This window comes from Staurois parvus, unplaced genomic scaffold, assembly GCF_062004578.1.
Source record: "Staurois parvus isolate SC_StPar_1 unplaced genomic scaffold, SC_StPar_1.0 ptg000042l, whole genome shotgun sequence".
Lineage (NCBI taxonomy): Eukaryota > Metazoa > Chordata > Amphibia > Anura > Ranidae > Staurois > Staurois parvus.
Genome location: NW_028317838.1, coordinates 1,606,500 through 1,621,555, shown reverse-complemented (window position 1 = coordinate 1,621,555; position 15,056 = coordinate 1,606,500).

Sequence of the window (15,056 nt, the reverse complement as noted above, 5' to 3'; positions counted from 1 at the left end):
GAAGGAGGCTGTGTGGATAGTATGCAGCCAGTTACAGCAGGTAACAATGTTTCAGCTGGACTCTGAGATACGGGACCTGAGGATGTCCTAGCTCTTCCAGGATTGGGGAGATGTGAGGATGTGGTCACAAAGGAAGCCACAGTTATCACAGGGGTGGGGTTGGAGGAGTCACTTCTGTGCTACCTACAGCTTGTGTTGCTTTGCCCCTAGGATCCAAAAACAAAGTGAGAGAAGTGGGTGGAGCAGATGCCACTAACATACTGTCGGGTACTTACCTGGGGGAGTTGGTAGCCCAAAACAAGCCAAAGTCAACCCCTCTGAGGTCTACATCTCCACCTGAGGCCCCAGATTCATGTAACGTACTGTTGGGTGATTCAGCGCACATTGAGAATTCTGGGGAGGGTCATGGGGTGAATGACCATGTACCAGGTCCTGGCCCTAGTGGCTCTCTGGAGTCAAGGCCTGGGGAAGAACTTAAAACCACAACAGACTCTTAAACTGACAATGTTTGTGTGATGTAAAATATTATGACGTGTGCAGTGCAGACCCTCCCTCTGTTGCAGTGAGGACCCTCAGCACCCACCAGTCATCCTCACCCTGGCCCCTGCCCACTGCTACAAAGGAACTGTCTGAAGAGGGAGCTAATCAGTTCAGGTCAGACCCCTCTGAACCTGGCCCAGAGAGCCTGAGGTCTCCTCAGAATGTTGTCCACCTGGCACCTGTGGCAGATAGCTCTGAGTCCCTTGAGGCTGTAAAAATTGATGGCAGCAGAGAAGGATCTCGGGGTTCTGGCTGAAGGACCACCAGCAGTGGATGGCAGGATGAGGATGCACAGGCAACAGGAATTTGTTTTTTTACCCATTTGTAAAGAAATAGAATGTTCTTCTGAAGTACCTGGTGAAGAGGCACATTGTGTTTCAGTAAGTCCTGGTATAGACCCGTATTGTGTGCCTCTATCCCCTTGTGGGAGGAAGTTTTCTTTTGTCTGCTCCCCTGTCACCACAGATACCAGTACTGCCATTTTGGATCCTGGACTGTGGAGCACAGAGGAGGGACCACACGGTGAGGGTTTAAATCTGACTCTACTCCCTCAGCAGCTGCGGCTGACGGCACTGAGTTTCTAGAGGTGGATATATTTGATGCCAGCCCAGAAGAGCTCAGGTGTTGTGCCAACAGAAGGTCGGCTAAGGACGGGGTAGAAGTGTGTGACGTGGGTCGGAACACAACCCCTGGTGTGTGACGTGGGTCAGAGGACAACCCCTGGTGTGTGACGTGGGTCAGAGGACAACCCCTGGTGTGTGACGTGGGTCAGAGGACAACCCCTGGTGTGTGACGTGGGTCAGAGGACAACCCCTGGTGTGTGACGTGGGTCAGAGGACATCCCCTGGTGTGTGACGTGGGTCGGAGGACAAGCCCTGGTGTGTGACGTGGGTCAGAGGACAACCCCTGGTGTGTGACGTGGGTCAGAGGACATCCCCTGGTGTGTGACGTGGGTCGGAGGACAACCCCTGGTGTGTGACGTGGGTCGGAGGACAACCCCTGGTGTGTGATGTGGGTCGGAGGACAACCCCTGGTGTGTGATGTGGGTCGGAGGACAACCCCTGGTGGAATCCTTTCTCCTGTCTCTTTCCCCTCTGTCACCACAGTCGCGGGTGCTGCCAGTGCAGACTCATTTCTGTGTGTTGCAGAGGGAAGTCTACAGGATGTTGGGGCAAATTCAGCCCAATCAGTGTCTTCCACCTCAGGAGCTGCAGCTGACATCACTGAGTCCTTCCAGGCTGATAGATCTGATGTTGGCCCGGAGGAGCTCAGGGGTGGTGCTGACAGACATCCTGCTGAGGAGGACAGAGTAGAAGGGTGTGGCACGGGTCAGAGGATGACTTCTGGTGGAATAAAGTCTTCTGTGGATTTATCCTTTCTCCCCACAGCTATGAGTATCATGATTGAGGATTCATTGCTGTGCACAGCAGAGGAAGGTCCGCAGGATGATGGGGGAACATTGACCGATCACCCAGGAACGACCTTATGCCAGGCTCAAACATCTGGGTGCGGTAACTAATAGAGAACCACCAGGTGACCATGGCCAGGGGATGAAGATGATGACAGAACACAATGACAGGTTTGCCTGTACCCTTCCAGTAGGTAGTCGGTGGACAGTGGATGAAGTGGATCTGCAGGGCGATCTGCTGGCCAGTTCTGATCCAGACCCTTTAGGATCACTCAGAGATAGCTAGTCGCCGTGGGCGTGTGTTGTATCCGGGACACAGCGCAGCTCACCTCGTCACTAATAGCAACAACCCGCTCACCGCTCTGTCGTCTCATTTATTTTTCTTTGTTATTTTCATCGTTTTACTGTTTTGGTTCCCCAACAGTTCAGTGCGGACAGCATGGAGTCCCAGCGGGGTTTGTGCTTTGTCCTTTTTCTGTGTTCCTTTCACACATTTCCCCTTTTTTCTCTTCTTTTATCAATTTTTGTTTTTATATTTTGTTTATCTAATTGGACCAGCACCATCTAGTGTCTGCTCTCCATACTGCCCCCTCTGTATTATCAGTCTGGAGTCACTTCCTGTCCTTTGTCACTTCCTGTCCTTTGTCACTTCCTGGGAATGTCACTTCCTGTCTGTGTCACTTCCTGGTAATGTCACTTCCTGTCTGTGTCACTTCCTGTCCTGGGAACACTTTCCTCCTCTCAGCCATTTTAGATTGTCGGTCTCCATCCTGAACACACGGCCACCATAGGGCCAGCATGGGATCTTCTCCATGTCAGAGCACACGGGTAAGTCAGGTGGATCTCCTATTCCTGGTCCCGGCTCCTGTCCCTGCTATAGATGATCTGCGTGTATACATGTATATATATATATCTCAGCATCTACTTCTCAGTGTTGGTTTCCTCCTCATTGCCGGCCATTAAATGGGCCTCAGAATGGCTCCGGTATTCCCTCCTAGGAAGGACATTCAGGCCGATCTCCCACCATGTTATTATTATACAGGATGGATATGGCGCCAACAGTCTGCGCAGCGCTGTACAATATAAGGGGGCGGTACAATTACAATACATTTCAGTACAGAAGGGATAGGAGGGCCCGGCCCATGGAGCTTACAATCTAGAGGAAGGGGGAGGTGGTACAGGTGGTGATGGCTGCGGGGGATGGTCTGGTGGAGGTGACCCAAGTACAGGCCTTAGGTGGGGTGGGCTTCCCTGAATAATAATTGGCAGAGGGGGGTGGAGGACACTGAGTGGAGGCCAGTGGAGGGATTGGCAGAGAGGGGTGGAGGACACTGAGTGGAGGCCAGTGGAGGGATTGGCAGAGAGGGGTGGAGGACACTGAATGGAGGCCAGTGGAGGGAATGACAGAGGGGGGTGGAGGACACGGAGCGGAGGTCAGAGGAGGGATTGGCAGAGAGGGGTGGAGGGTGTATATGGGAAGGTAGGTGATCTGTGGGATCTGGGTGTATATGGGGAAGGTAGGTGATCTCTGGGATCTGGGTGTATATGGGGGAGGTAGGTGATCTGGGTGTACATGGGGGAGGTAGGTGATCTGTGAGATCAGGGTGTATATGGGGGAGGTAGGTGATCTGGGTGTATATGGGGAGGTAGGTGATCTGTGGGATCTGGGTGTATATGGGGAGGTAGGCAAACTGGGTGTATATGGGGAGGTAGGTGATCTGTGTGATCTGGGCGTATATGGGGGAGGTAGGTGATCTGTGAGATCTGGGTGTATATGGGGGAGGTAGGTGATCTGTGAGATCTGGGTGTATATGGGGGAGGTAGGTGATCTGTGAGATCTGGGTGTATATGGGGGAGGTAGGTGATCTGGGTAGGTATGAGGGGGAGGTAGGTGATCTGTGGGATCTGGGTATGTATGAGGGGGAGGTAGGTGATATGTGAGATCAGGGTGTATATGGGGAAGGTAGGTGATCTGGGTGTATATGGGAGAGGTAGGTGATCTGTGGGATCTGGGTGTATATGGGGGAGGTAGGTGATCTGGGTGTATATGGGGAGGTAGGTGATCTGTGGGATCTGGGTGTATATGGGGGAGGTAGGTGATCTGTGGGATCTGGGTGTATATGGGGGAGGTAGGTGATCTGGGTGTATATGGGGAGGTAGGTGATCTGTGGGATCTGGGTGTATATGGGGAGGTAGGTGATCTGTGGGATCTGGGTGTATATGGGGGAGGTAGGTGATCTGGGTGTATATGGGGGAGGTAGGTTATCTGTGGGATCTGGGTGTATATGAGGGAGGTAGGTGAGCTGGGTGTATATGGGGAGGTAGGTGATCTGTGGGATCTGGGTGTATATGGGGAGGTAGGTGATCTGGGTGTATATGGGGGAGGTAGGTGATCTGTGGGATCTGGGTGTATATGGGGGAGGTAGGTGATCTGTGGGATCTGGGTGTATATGGGGGAGGTAGGTGATCTGGATGTATATGGGGGAGGTAGGTGATCTGTGGGATCAGGGTGTTTATGGGGGAGGTAGGTGATCTGTGGGATCTGGGTGTTTATGGGGGAGGTAGGTGATCTGTGGGAAATGGGTGTTTATGGGGGAGGTAGGTGATCTGTGGGATCTGGGTGTATATGGGGGAGGTAGGTGATTTGTGGGATCCGGGTGTATATGGGGAAGGTAGGTGATCTGGGTGTATATGGGGAGGTAGGTGATCTGTGGGATCTGGGTGTATATGGGGGAGGTAGGTGATCTGGGTGTAAATGGGGAGGTAGGTGATCTGTGGGATCTGGGTGTATATGGGGGAGGTAGGTGATCTGTGGCATCTGGGTGTATATCTGGAGGTAGGTGATCTGTGAGGGAAGGGGAGGTAGGTGATCTGTGAGGGAAGGGGAGGTAGGTGATCTGTGAGGGAAGGGGAGGTAGGTGATCTGTGAGGGAAGGGGAGGTAGGTGATCTGTGAGTGCAGTGGAGGTAGGTAGTCTGGGAACTCTCTGGTTGTTGGGGAGTTGGGTCATCTGTGTCCCGGGAGGTAGGTAGTCTTTTGGACCTGTTTGTAGAGGAGGTAGGTGATATTTGGGTCATACAGGTGAGGTAGGTGATCTATTGGATCATTTTTTGGGGGGAGGATGGTGAGCTCTGGGAACTGAATGTAAGATATGTATGGAGGAGGGGTGAGAAGCTGGGAGGGGTGTGTATGGGGGAGGAGTGAGAAGCTGGGAGGGGTGTGTATGGGGGAGGGGTGAGAAGCTGGGAGGGGTGTGTATGGGGGAGGGGTGAGAAGCTGGGAGGGGTGTGTATGGGGGAGGAGTGAGAAGCTGGGAGGGGTGTGTATGGGGGAGGGGTGAGAAGCTGGGAGGGATGTGTATGGGGGAGGGGTGAGAAGCTGGGAGGGATGTGTATGGGGGAGGGGTGAGAAGCTGGGAAGGATGTGTATGGGGGAGGGGAGAGAAGTTGGGGAGGGATGTGTATGGGGGAGGGGTGAGAAGCTGGGAAGGATGTGTATGGGGGAGGGGTGAGAAGCTGGGAGGGATGTGTATGGGGGAGGGGTGAGAAGCTGGGAGGGGTATGTATGGGGGAGGGGTGAGAAGCCAAGGACGGGTGTGTATGGGGGAGGGGTGAGAAGCCAAGGACGGGTGTGTATGGGGGAGGGGTGAGAAGCCAAGGACGGGTGTGTATGGGGGAGGGGTGAGAAGCCAAGGACGGGTGTGTATGGGGGAGGGGTGAGAAGCCAAGGACGGGTGTGTATGGGGGAGGGGTGAGAAGCCAAGGACGGGTGTGTATGGGGGAGGGGTGAGAAGCCAAGGACGGGTGTTTATGGGGGAGGGGTGAGAAGCCAAGGACGGGTGTGTATGGGGGAGGGGTGTGTATGGGGGAGGGGTGTGTATGGGGGAGGGATGTGTATGGGGGAGGGGTGAGAAGCTGGGAGGGGTGTGTATGGGGGAGGGGTGAGAAGCTGGGATGGATTTGTGTGGGGGAGGGGTGAGAAGCTGGGATGGATGTGAATGGGAGAGGGGTGAGAAGCTGGGAGGGATGTGTATGGGGGAGGGGTGAGAAGCTGGGGAGGGATGTGTATGGGGGAGGGGTGAGAAGCTGGGGAGGGATGTGTATGGGGGAGGGGTATGTATGGGGGAGGGGTGAGAAGCTCGGGATAGGTATGTATGGGGGAGGGGTGTGAAGCCGGGGATGGGCATGTATGGGGGAGGGGTGTGAAGCCAAGGATGGGCATGTATGGGGGAGGGGTGTGAAGCCAAGGACGGGCATGTATGGGGGAGGGGTGTGAAGCCAAGGACGGGCATGTATGGGGGAGGGGTGTGAAGCCAAGGACGGGCATGTATGGGGGAGGGGTGTGAAGCCAAGGACGGGCATGTATGGGGGAGGGGTGTGAAGCCAAGGACGGGCATGTATGGGGGAGGGGTGAGAAGCCAAGGATGGGTATGTATGGGGGAGGGGGTGTAAGGACTCATTGGGCTCATTCCCAGCACACAGCCCATGGTATTGTGTGTAGAATGCGTGTTCTCTGGTGTGCAGTGGGGGGGGGCGCTGTTGTGCGGTGTAATGAGGTGTTAGGACACAGGGCGGAGCTTGCTTTCTTCTATAGAATGCTGTGGGCGGGGCTCTGTGTCATATCATACAAGGTGTGGGGACGCTCTGCACACACAATACAACCTCACATTGGTTTCTTGGATGGGGATGGAAGTCAGAGAACATCGGGAACATGGCCTTGTTCAGCTCCCATACACTAGGACAATCTCCTGCCAACATTCTCCCTGGAAGATCCTTCCATCCATTCTCCAATCATTAGTGACATCCAATAGAAGGGGATTTCTGACAGCAGTGAGAAGATGATGGAAGACGTTTCCGGAATGAAGACGTTTCCAGCAGTGAGAAGATGATGGAAGACGTTTCCGGAATGAAGACGTTTCCAGCAGTGAGAAGATGATGGAAGACGTTTCCGGAATGAAGACGTTTCCAGCAGTGAGAAGATGATGGAAGACGTTTCCGGAATGAAGACGTTTCTAGCAGTGAGAAGATGATGGAAGACATTTCCGGAATGAAGACGTTTCCAGCAGTGAGAAGATGATGGAAGACGTTTCTGGAATGAAGACGTTTCTAGCAGTGAATGAGGTTTCATTCAGGAAAGTCCATTCATTCCAAAACAAAGGATTTCCCCAGGAAATGAGAAGGACATTGGTCATGTCATCCGAGGTACAGATGACAATTGTCACATGAATGTTTGTACGGACGGTCATTGGAAAACCTACTAGTGTATGGCCAGATGGACTGTTGGTGTGAATGAGCCCTAAAGGTGACCATACACGATACAATCTGATTGTACAATCTCCTTTACATCCACCATCAACTCTATAGTACCATTCCATACAGACTGATGGGGTGTCTGGGGGTCCTCCTATTACATTGTTTGGGGAAAGTATAAAGAAATAGTTTTCTGTTCCAGAACCCCCCAATATGTACCTTGTCACCCCCTCTTATGTTCCCTGCATTGTCCCTCCCCCCATAGTGACCCCAAATTGTTCTCATTGGTTTTCCTCTCCTTTTCCAGTAATGATCCAACATTGTCCTCCATAGTTCCTCCCCTTCATTATGATGACCCCCCTATTGTCCTCCATAGTTCCTCCCCTCCATTATGATGACCCCACATTGTCCTCCATAGTTCCTCCCCTCCATTATGATGACCCCCCTATTGTCCTCCATAGTTCCTCCCCTCCATTATGATGACCCCACATTGTCCTCCATAGTTCCTCCCCTCCATTATGATGACCCCACATTGTCCTCCATAGTTCCTCCCCTCCATTATGATGACCCCATATTGTCCTCCATAGTTCCTCCCCTCCATTATGATGACCCCATATTGTCCTCCATAGTTCCTCCCCTCCATTATGATGACCCCCCTATTGTCCCCCATAGTTCCTCCCCTCCATTATGATGACCCCCCTATTGTCCTCCATAGTTCCTCCCCTTCATTATGATGACCCCACATTGTTCTCCACAGTTCCTCTCTCCTTTTCTTTTAGTGACACCACATTGCCCCCCATGGTTCCTCTCTCTCACTTCAATAGCTGCTGTGACCCCAGTAGTCTCTCTCTATGGCTCCTCCCATCCTCATCTCTACAGACATTTCTTCTTCAGCTTCTTGACTGTCTCTGACTGCAGCTCCATGTAAGAGGGGGAAGGGTGTCCTTAGTGCAGGAAAGGAGGGGAGGGTTATCTCAATGGAGAGGGTGGCTTTAGTGCAGTTAAGGATGGGTAAGAGATGATCTCAGTGTAGAGAGTGTTTTTAGTGGGGGAGGGGTGTCTTCTGTGGGGGGGGGTTGTCTTTAGTGGAGGAGATGGAGGGTTTCTAGGGGGCAAATAACACCAGATCTAAATCTTCCTGAGATAGTCTACCACTGTAAGGACATTGATGAGTGAAGGCCTCATATCTGTGATGGCATAGTCTACCACTGTAAGGACATTGACGAGTGAAGAGTTCGTATCTCTGATGGCATAGTCTACCACTGTAAGGACATTGACGAGTGAAGGCCTCATTTCTGTGATGGCATAGTCTACCACTGTAAGGACATTGATGAGTGATGGGTTCATATCTGTGATGGCATAGTCTACCACTGTAAGGACATTGATGAGTGATGGGTTCATATCTGTGATGGCATAGTCTACCACTGTAAGGACATTGATGAGTGAAGGGTTCACATCTGTGATGGCATAGTCTACCACTGTAAGGACATTGACGAGTGAAGGGTTCACATCTGTGATGGCATAGTCTACCACTGTAAGGACATTGATGAGTGAAGGCCTCATATCTGTGATGGCATAGTCTACCACTGTAAGGACATTTGACGAGTGAAGGGTTCACATCTGTGATGGCATAGTCTACCACTGTAAGGACATTGATGAGTGAAGGCCTCATATCTGTGATGGCATAGTCTACCACTGTAAGGACATTGACTAGTGAAGGGTTCACATCTGTGATGACATAGTCTACCACTGTAAGGGCATTGATGAGTGAAGGCCTCATATCTGTGATGGCATAGTCTGCCACTGTAAGGACATTGATGAGTGAAGGCCTCATATCTGTGATGGCATAGTCTGCCACTGTAAGGACATTGACGAGTGAAAGCCTCATATCTGTGATGACATAGTCTACCACTGTAAGGACATTGATAACTGAAGGCCTCATTTCTGTGATGACATAGTCTACCACTGTAAGGACTTTGATGAGTGAAGGCCTCATATCTGTGATGGCATAGTCTACCACTGTAAGGACATTTGACGAGTGAAGGGTTCACATCTGTGATGACATAGTCTACCACTGTAAGGACATTGATGAGTGAAGGCCTCATATCTGTGATGGCATAGTCTACCACTGTAAGGGCATTGATGAGTGAAGGCCTCATATCTGTGATGGCATAGTCTACCTCTGTAAGGACATTGATGAGTGATGGGTTCATATCTGTGATGGCATAGTCTACCACTGTAAGGACATTGATGAGTGAAGGCCTCATTTCTGTGATGGCATAGTCTACCTCTGTAAGGACATTGATGAGTGAAGGCCTCATATCTGTGATGGCATAGTCTACCACTGTAAGGACATTGACGTGTGAAGGCCTCATATCTGTGATGGCATAGTCTACCACTGTAAGGACATTGATGAGTGATGGGTTCATATCTGTGATGGCATAGTCTACCACTGTAAGGACATTGATAAGTGAAGGCCTCATATCTGTGATGGCATAGTCTACCACTGTAAGGACATTGATGAGTGATGGGTTCATATCTGTGATGGCATAGTCTACCACTGTAAGGACATTGATGAGTGAAGGCCTCATATCTGTGATGGCATAGTCTACCACTGTAAGGACATTGATGAGTGAAGGGCTCATATCTGTGATGACATAGTCTACCACTGTAAGGACATTGATGAGTGAAGGCCTCGTATCTGTGATGGCATAGTCTACCGCTGTAAGGACATTGATGAGTGATGGGTTCATATCTGTGATGGCATAGTCTACCACTGTAAGGACATTGATGAGTGAAGGCCTCATATCTGTGATGGCATAGTCTACCACTGTAAGGACATTGATGAGTGATGGGTTCATATCTGTGATGTCATAGTCTACCACTGTAAGGACATTGATGAGTGAAGGCCTCATATCTGTGATGGCATAGTCTACCACTGTAAGGACATTGATGAGTGAAGGCCTCATATCTGTGATGGCATAGTCTACCTCTGTAAGGACATTGATGAGTGAAGGCCTCGTATCTGTGATGGCATAGTCTACCATTGTAAGGACATTAATGAGTGATGGGTTCATATCTGTGATTATAACACAACATAGGACTCTGTGTATATTGTGGCCTCAAGGGTGATATACCTCGCTCTTGCCCCACACATCCGATAAAATCCAGGACGTAGGTGATGGTGGAGAGGTCAGCTTAAAGTGGAGTCCACTCACCCTGTCAAGCAGCTCCAAAAACTGTAACTGCTGACTTCTAAAAATCAGTCACTTACCTGTCGCTCGGTCCCGCGGTGTGTCCCCCTCAGCTCGTTTCACCAGTTGTCCTGTATTCCAGGAGGCCGGCATCTTCAGTGTGGGCACCCGGCTGTGATAGCTTGCGGCTTCACAGACGGGTACCCACTGTGCATTCACGAGTAGTGCTTCGCTTCATGAATGGTCCTGTAGTCTTCTGGGACCTGTCACATGTCCCAAAAGACTACAGGGAGGGAGGACACCTTCCGTTTCCGATCACCAAGGCGATAAGACCGGAAGTGGGAGCCAGTACCTGTCAAATTCGGGTACCGCTCCCCCCGCCCCCAAAGGTGCCAATCCTTAATGGGGAGCGGGGGAGCAGTCCTTAAAGCAGAACTTCCCCTTTTGGGTGGAGCTCCGCTTTAAGTCTTCTGCTCCTCAAGAAGCTGATAATTTATTGATCCCGGCCTTATTCACCTTGGGACCGAGTCTTATTGATAAGGCCGGTGATCATGTCAGGCCAGGAGCAGATAGCGGGACAATCAGTTCAGATGTGCTGACTGCAGAAAGTTCAGGAACAAGAGCACATACCTTGAGCAGGTCTATAAACAGAGCAGGCTGGCTGGTCCTTGTGGTGCACTGCTGCTGATGTGATGAAACAGCAAGAGACTGGTGTGTATCAGGTGTTGGGGTATATGGAGGGATGGTGTGCCAGGTGAATGGCAGGCTCTGACCTGGTTTTGTCTGCCAGCTCTGTGTTGATACGTTGGATTATGGTGTTTGCTGTGTCCTTCCTCAGAAGTCGGGAGGACAGGATTACTTTGGAATGGGGACATTTTTGCTGTGCAATGTCTGCTAGTTGTGACAGTTTGTGGCCGATGACTTCCTGTTGTCCCTGGATGATGTTCGGGTCTGTGTGTATGATGAGATGTTTGGTGTTGGTGAAATATGGATTATTAATGACTCCTACTAATTATTCAATTGTTGAACGGTGAATGTTGGAGACTCTTCTTCCTGGGAAGAGCCGTTTGGTGTTTAGATATTTCCCATTGGAGTCTATTATTAGGACAATTTCAGGAGTATGTTGTCTGTTCTTGTGGTTTGGTGATTGTCTGTCTGTGGTCTCAGGATTATCGGACTTGTCTTGGCTGTCGCTGGTCTTTGTCTCGGTCATTGTTGGACATTGATTAGTCTCACCGGTCTGTTGTTCCTTGAGGGGCACTTTGTCTTCCTGACTGTGGAGCTGCATTTGTGTTTTCAGGGTCATTGTCTCTTCCATCAATTGAGTATTTTCTTGTTGGAATAGTTACATTGTAGGTGGAATTTCTTGTAGGACAGACCTGTGTCTATCCTACAAGACCCTGGGAGTGCCACTGGGAGAACACAATCGCTCCACGGGATGGATTGCCCCATCAATACTTACTATGTGGATAGGGGAATCAAGTCATTTTCCATGGTTGCAGGAAAGAAAATCCCAGCATGTATGGGCTGCCTTACATTTATGTCACCTGTCTATAAAGTCATTCCATGTATTGTACAATGTCTCTCCCTATATGAGGTAAGCAGTCTATGAGGAGTTGGGGGGCATTGCTATTTTGGACATGAGGTGGGCATGTCTTTGGACAATGTCTCAGTTGGCATCTTTCCTCACAATTTCTATCTGAAGTTTGTAGATCCTTCTAGATGTTGGTGAGGGGGGCGCACTGGACACCTTAGCTGCCATTGTGCTATATGCTGGGTGTCCAGTGCGCTCCTGTACCTTTAAGGAGGGGTGGGCTCCCTCAGGTTCACCTGCCCTCGGTCTATCCATCCAATACATGTGCCTCTACTATGGGGGCTCTCAAAATTTGTAGAGTTCGGAAGTGCAGAATATCGGGGTGCAGCAAAGAGGCTGTGCAGCTTCTACATGTATTTGTAAATGTGTGCTAACTGAACCCCTGTGTGTAACACATACTGTTAGACAGGACAATGCGGTTTGTTTGCAGGCTGGTTGGTACGTTGAGCTGGGAATTGTTCTCTTTTATTGTCTGACATGCGTCGCCCTTCCATGTGTTCCTGTGAAGGCCAGTTATAGACTGGGGCAGTGGCCAGTTGTTGTACCTTCTAGATGTTGGCCTGATCTTTAATTTAGGGGAAGACCTCTAATTTTCCTGGGTGCCTTGTACCCTGATGGTGCCATTGTGGTATATGTTCAGGGAGAGTACCGCACATTCATCTTCCTCATCCCTGACCTTGGTCTGCCGGCCCTTGCTGACACCGTCCTTTGTAATATTCCTGTAGTATTTGCAGAAAGCTGTAGGCCCCGCCTCCATGTTCTCAGGATGGAATAGGAAATACATTTACTTCTCTCATCATCATTACCGGAGAAGTCAGCAAACAGAGTCTCTGGTCTTTGTCCAAGTTTTGCTTTTTTCATGGCTCCATTGCTTTTTGTACCTTGGAACCAGGGGCGGACTGGCCATTCCAGCACTCGGGCACTGCCCGGGGTCAGTAGGGGGCCCCATGAAATGCTCCTGGTACCTTTTTTATAGGCTTTTTTGAGTGTGGGCAAGGACACGGGCCCCATGATCTCCTGTTTCCCAGGGGCCCCATGATCTGCTGTTTCCCGGGGGCCCCATGAGTTGTCAGTCCGCCCCTGCTTGGAACTAATTCAGGCATTTGTTGAAGTAGAAACAAATCCCAAATCTTTCTCTGTTTGCAGTCATTAGCCAACCAACCAGTTTTATAACTAAGAGACAAAATCTCTTCATCTCTCGGTGAGAAAACGACACTCTTTGTATGCAGAGCTCTGCTGATTGTCTGTCTGTGGAAACGGGAAACCAATCATTCCCATCCAGGACTCTCAGGGTTCTCTATGGGAGAAACAAATACAGAGAGAGGTCGGCTGAGAGAGAACTCCACTTCTTTCACTGTTTATGAGACAAAACAGTTCATAGTTCTTTTCTAGAGATGCGTTCTTCTAGCACTCACCTGCACCTCTCCGGGAATAAAGCAGCCAGCCATCCCCAGTGTCACCCATGTGTGGGAACCAGAGTCGGCCTCTACACCCTCCAGAAGCCCACAGACTCTCTCCCATCCCATGGCTGAGCTCACTTGGTCCCCATTTTCTGTCACCTGTCACATGAGTCCCTAAAAAATGCTGCCCAAGGCAAGCGCCTTGTTTGTGGTAAATACGTCCCTGTCCCTAACGTATGAAGTGTTTATATGCTTTACTATATATATATACAGAGCACCATACCAGACACAGTGCAGTCATGAGAAGAATGAGGTCACCATGTTGTTGTATCATTGAAATAAGGACGGTACAAACACCCCCTGTGATGGGGGGCAGGCAGGACAAGCACCCCCAAATACCAGGACAGGACAGTACACACCCCCTGTGATGGGGGGCAGGCAGGACAGAACAAACACCCCCAAATACCAGGACAGGACAGTACACACCCCCTGTGACGGGGGTAGGCAGGACAGGACAAACACCCCCAAATACCAGGACAGGACAGTACACACCCCCTGTGATGGGGGGTAGGCAGGACAGGACAAGCACCCCCAAATACCAGGACAGGACAGTACAAACACCCCCTGTGACGGGGGTAGGCAGGACAGGACAAACACCCCCAAATACCAGGACAGAACACACCCCCTGTGATGGGGGGCAGGCAGGACAAGACACACCCCCAAATACCAGGACAGGACAGTACACACCCCCTGTGATGGGGGGGCAGGCAGGACAGGACAAGCACCCCCAAAGACCAGGACAGGACAGTACACACCCCCTGTGACGGGGGGGTAGGCAGGACAGGACAAGCACCCCCAAATACCAAGACAGTACACACCCCCTGTGACGGGGGGTAGGCAGGACAGGACAAGCACCCCCAAATACCAGGACAGGACAGTACACACCCCCTGTGACGGGGGGTAGGCAGGACAGGACAAGCACCCCCAAATGACAGGACAGTACACACCCCCAAATACTAGGACAGGACAGTACACACCCCCTGTGACGGGGGTAGGCAGGACAGGACAAGCACCCCCAAATACCAGGACAGGACAGTACACACCCCCTGTGACGGGGGGTAGGCAGGACAAACACCCCCAAATACTAGGACAGTACACACCCCCTGTGACAAGGGGTAGGCAGGACAGGACAAACACCCCCAAATACCAGGACAGGACAGTACACACCCCCTGTGACGGGGGGGTAGGCAGGACAGGATAGGACAAGCACCCCCAAATACCAGGGCAGGACAAACACCCCCAAATACCAGGACAGGACAGTACACACCCCCTGTGACGGGGGTAGGCAGGACGGGACAAACACCCCCAAATACCAGGACGGGACAAACACCCCCAAATACCAGGACGGGACAAACACCCCCAAATACCAGAACAGTACACACCCCCTGTGTGGGGGGGGGTAGGCAGGACAGAACACACAGAGCAGATGATAAACACACAAAGCTTTATTGAAAGAATGACAATCACTCAATTGGGGTCAGCAGGTAGCGTCTCAGTGCCCAGTGTAGGGGAAGAGCAGGGAGAGGGCCCAAAACAATTGTAATCCGGCCCCAGGGGGCAAAGTCAGAGTCTCTGGCAGTTTGTAATCCAAACAGAGAAGAGAAAGGGGGG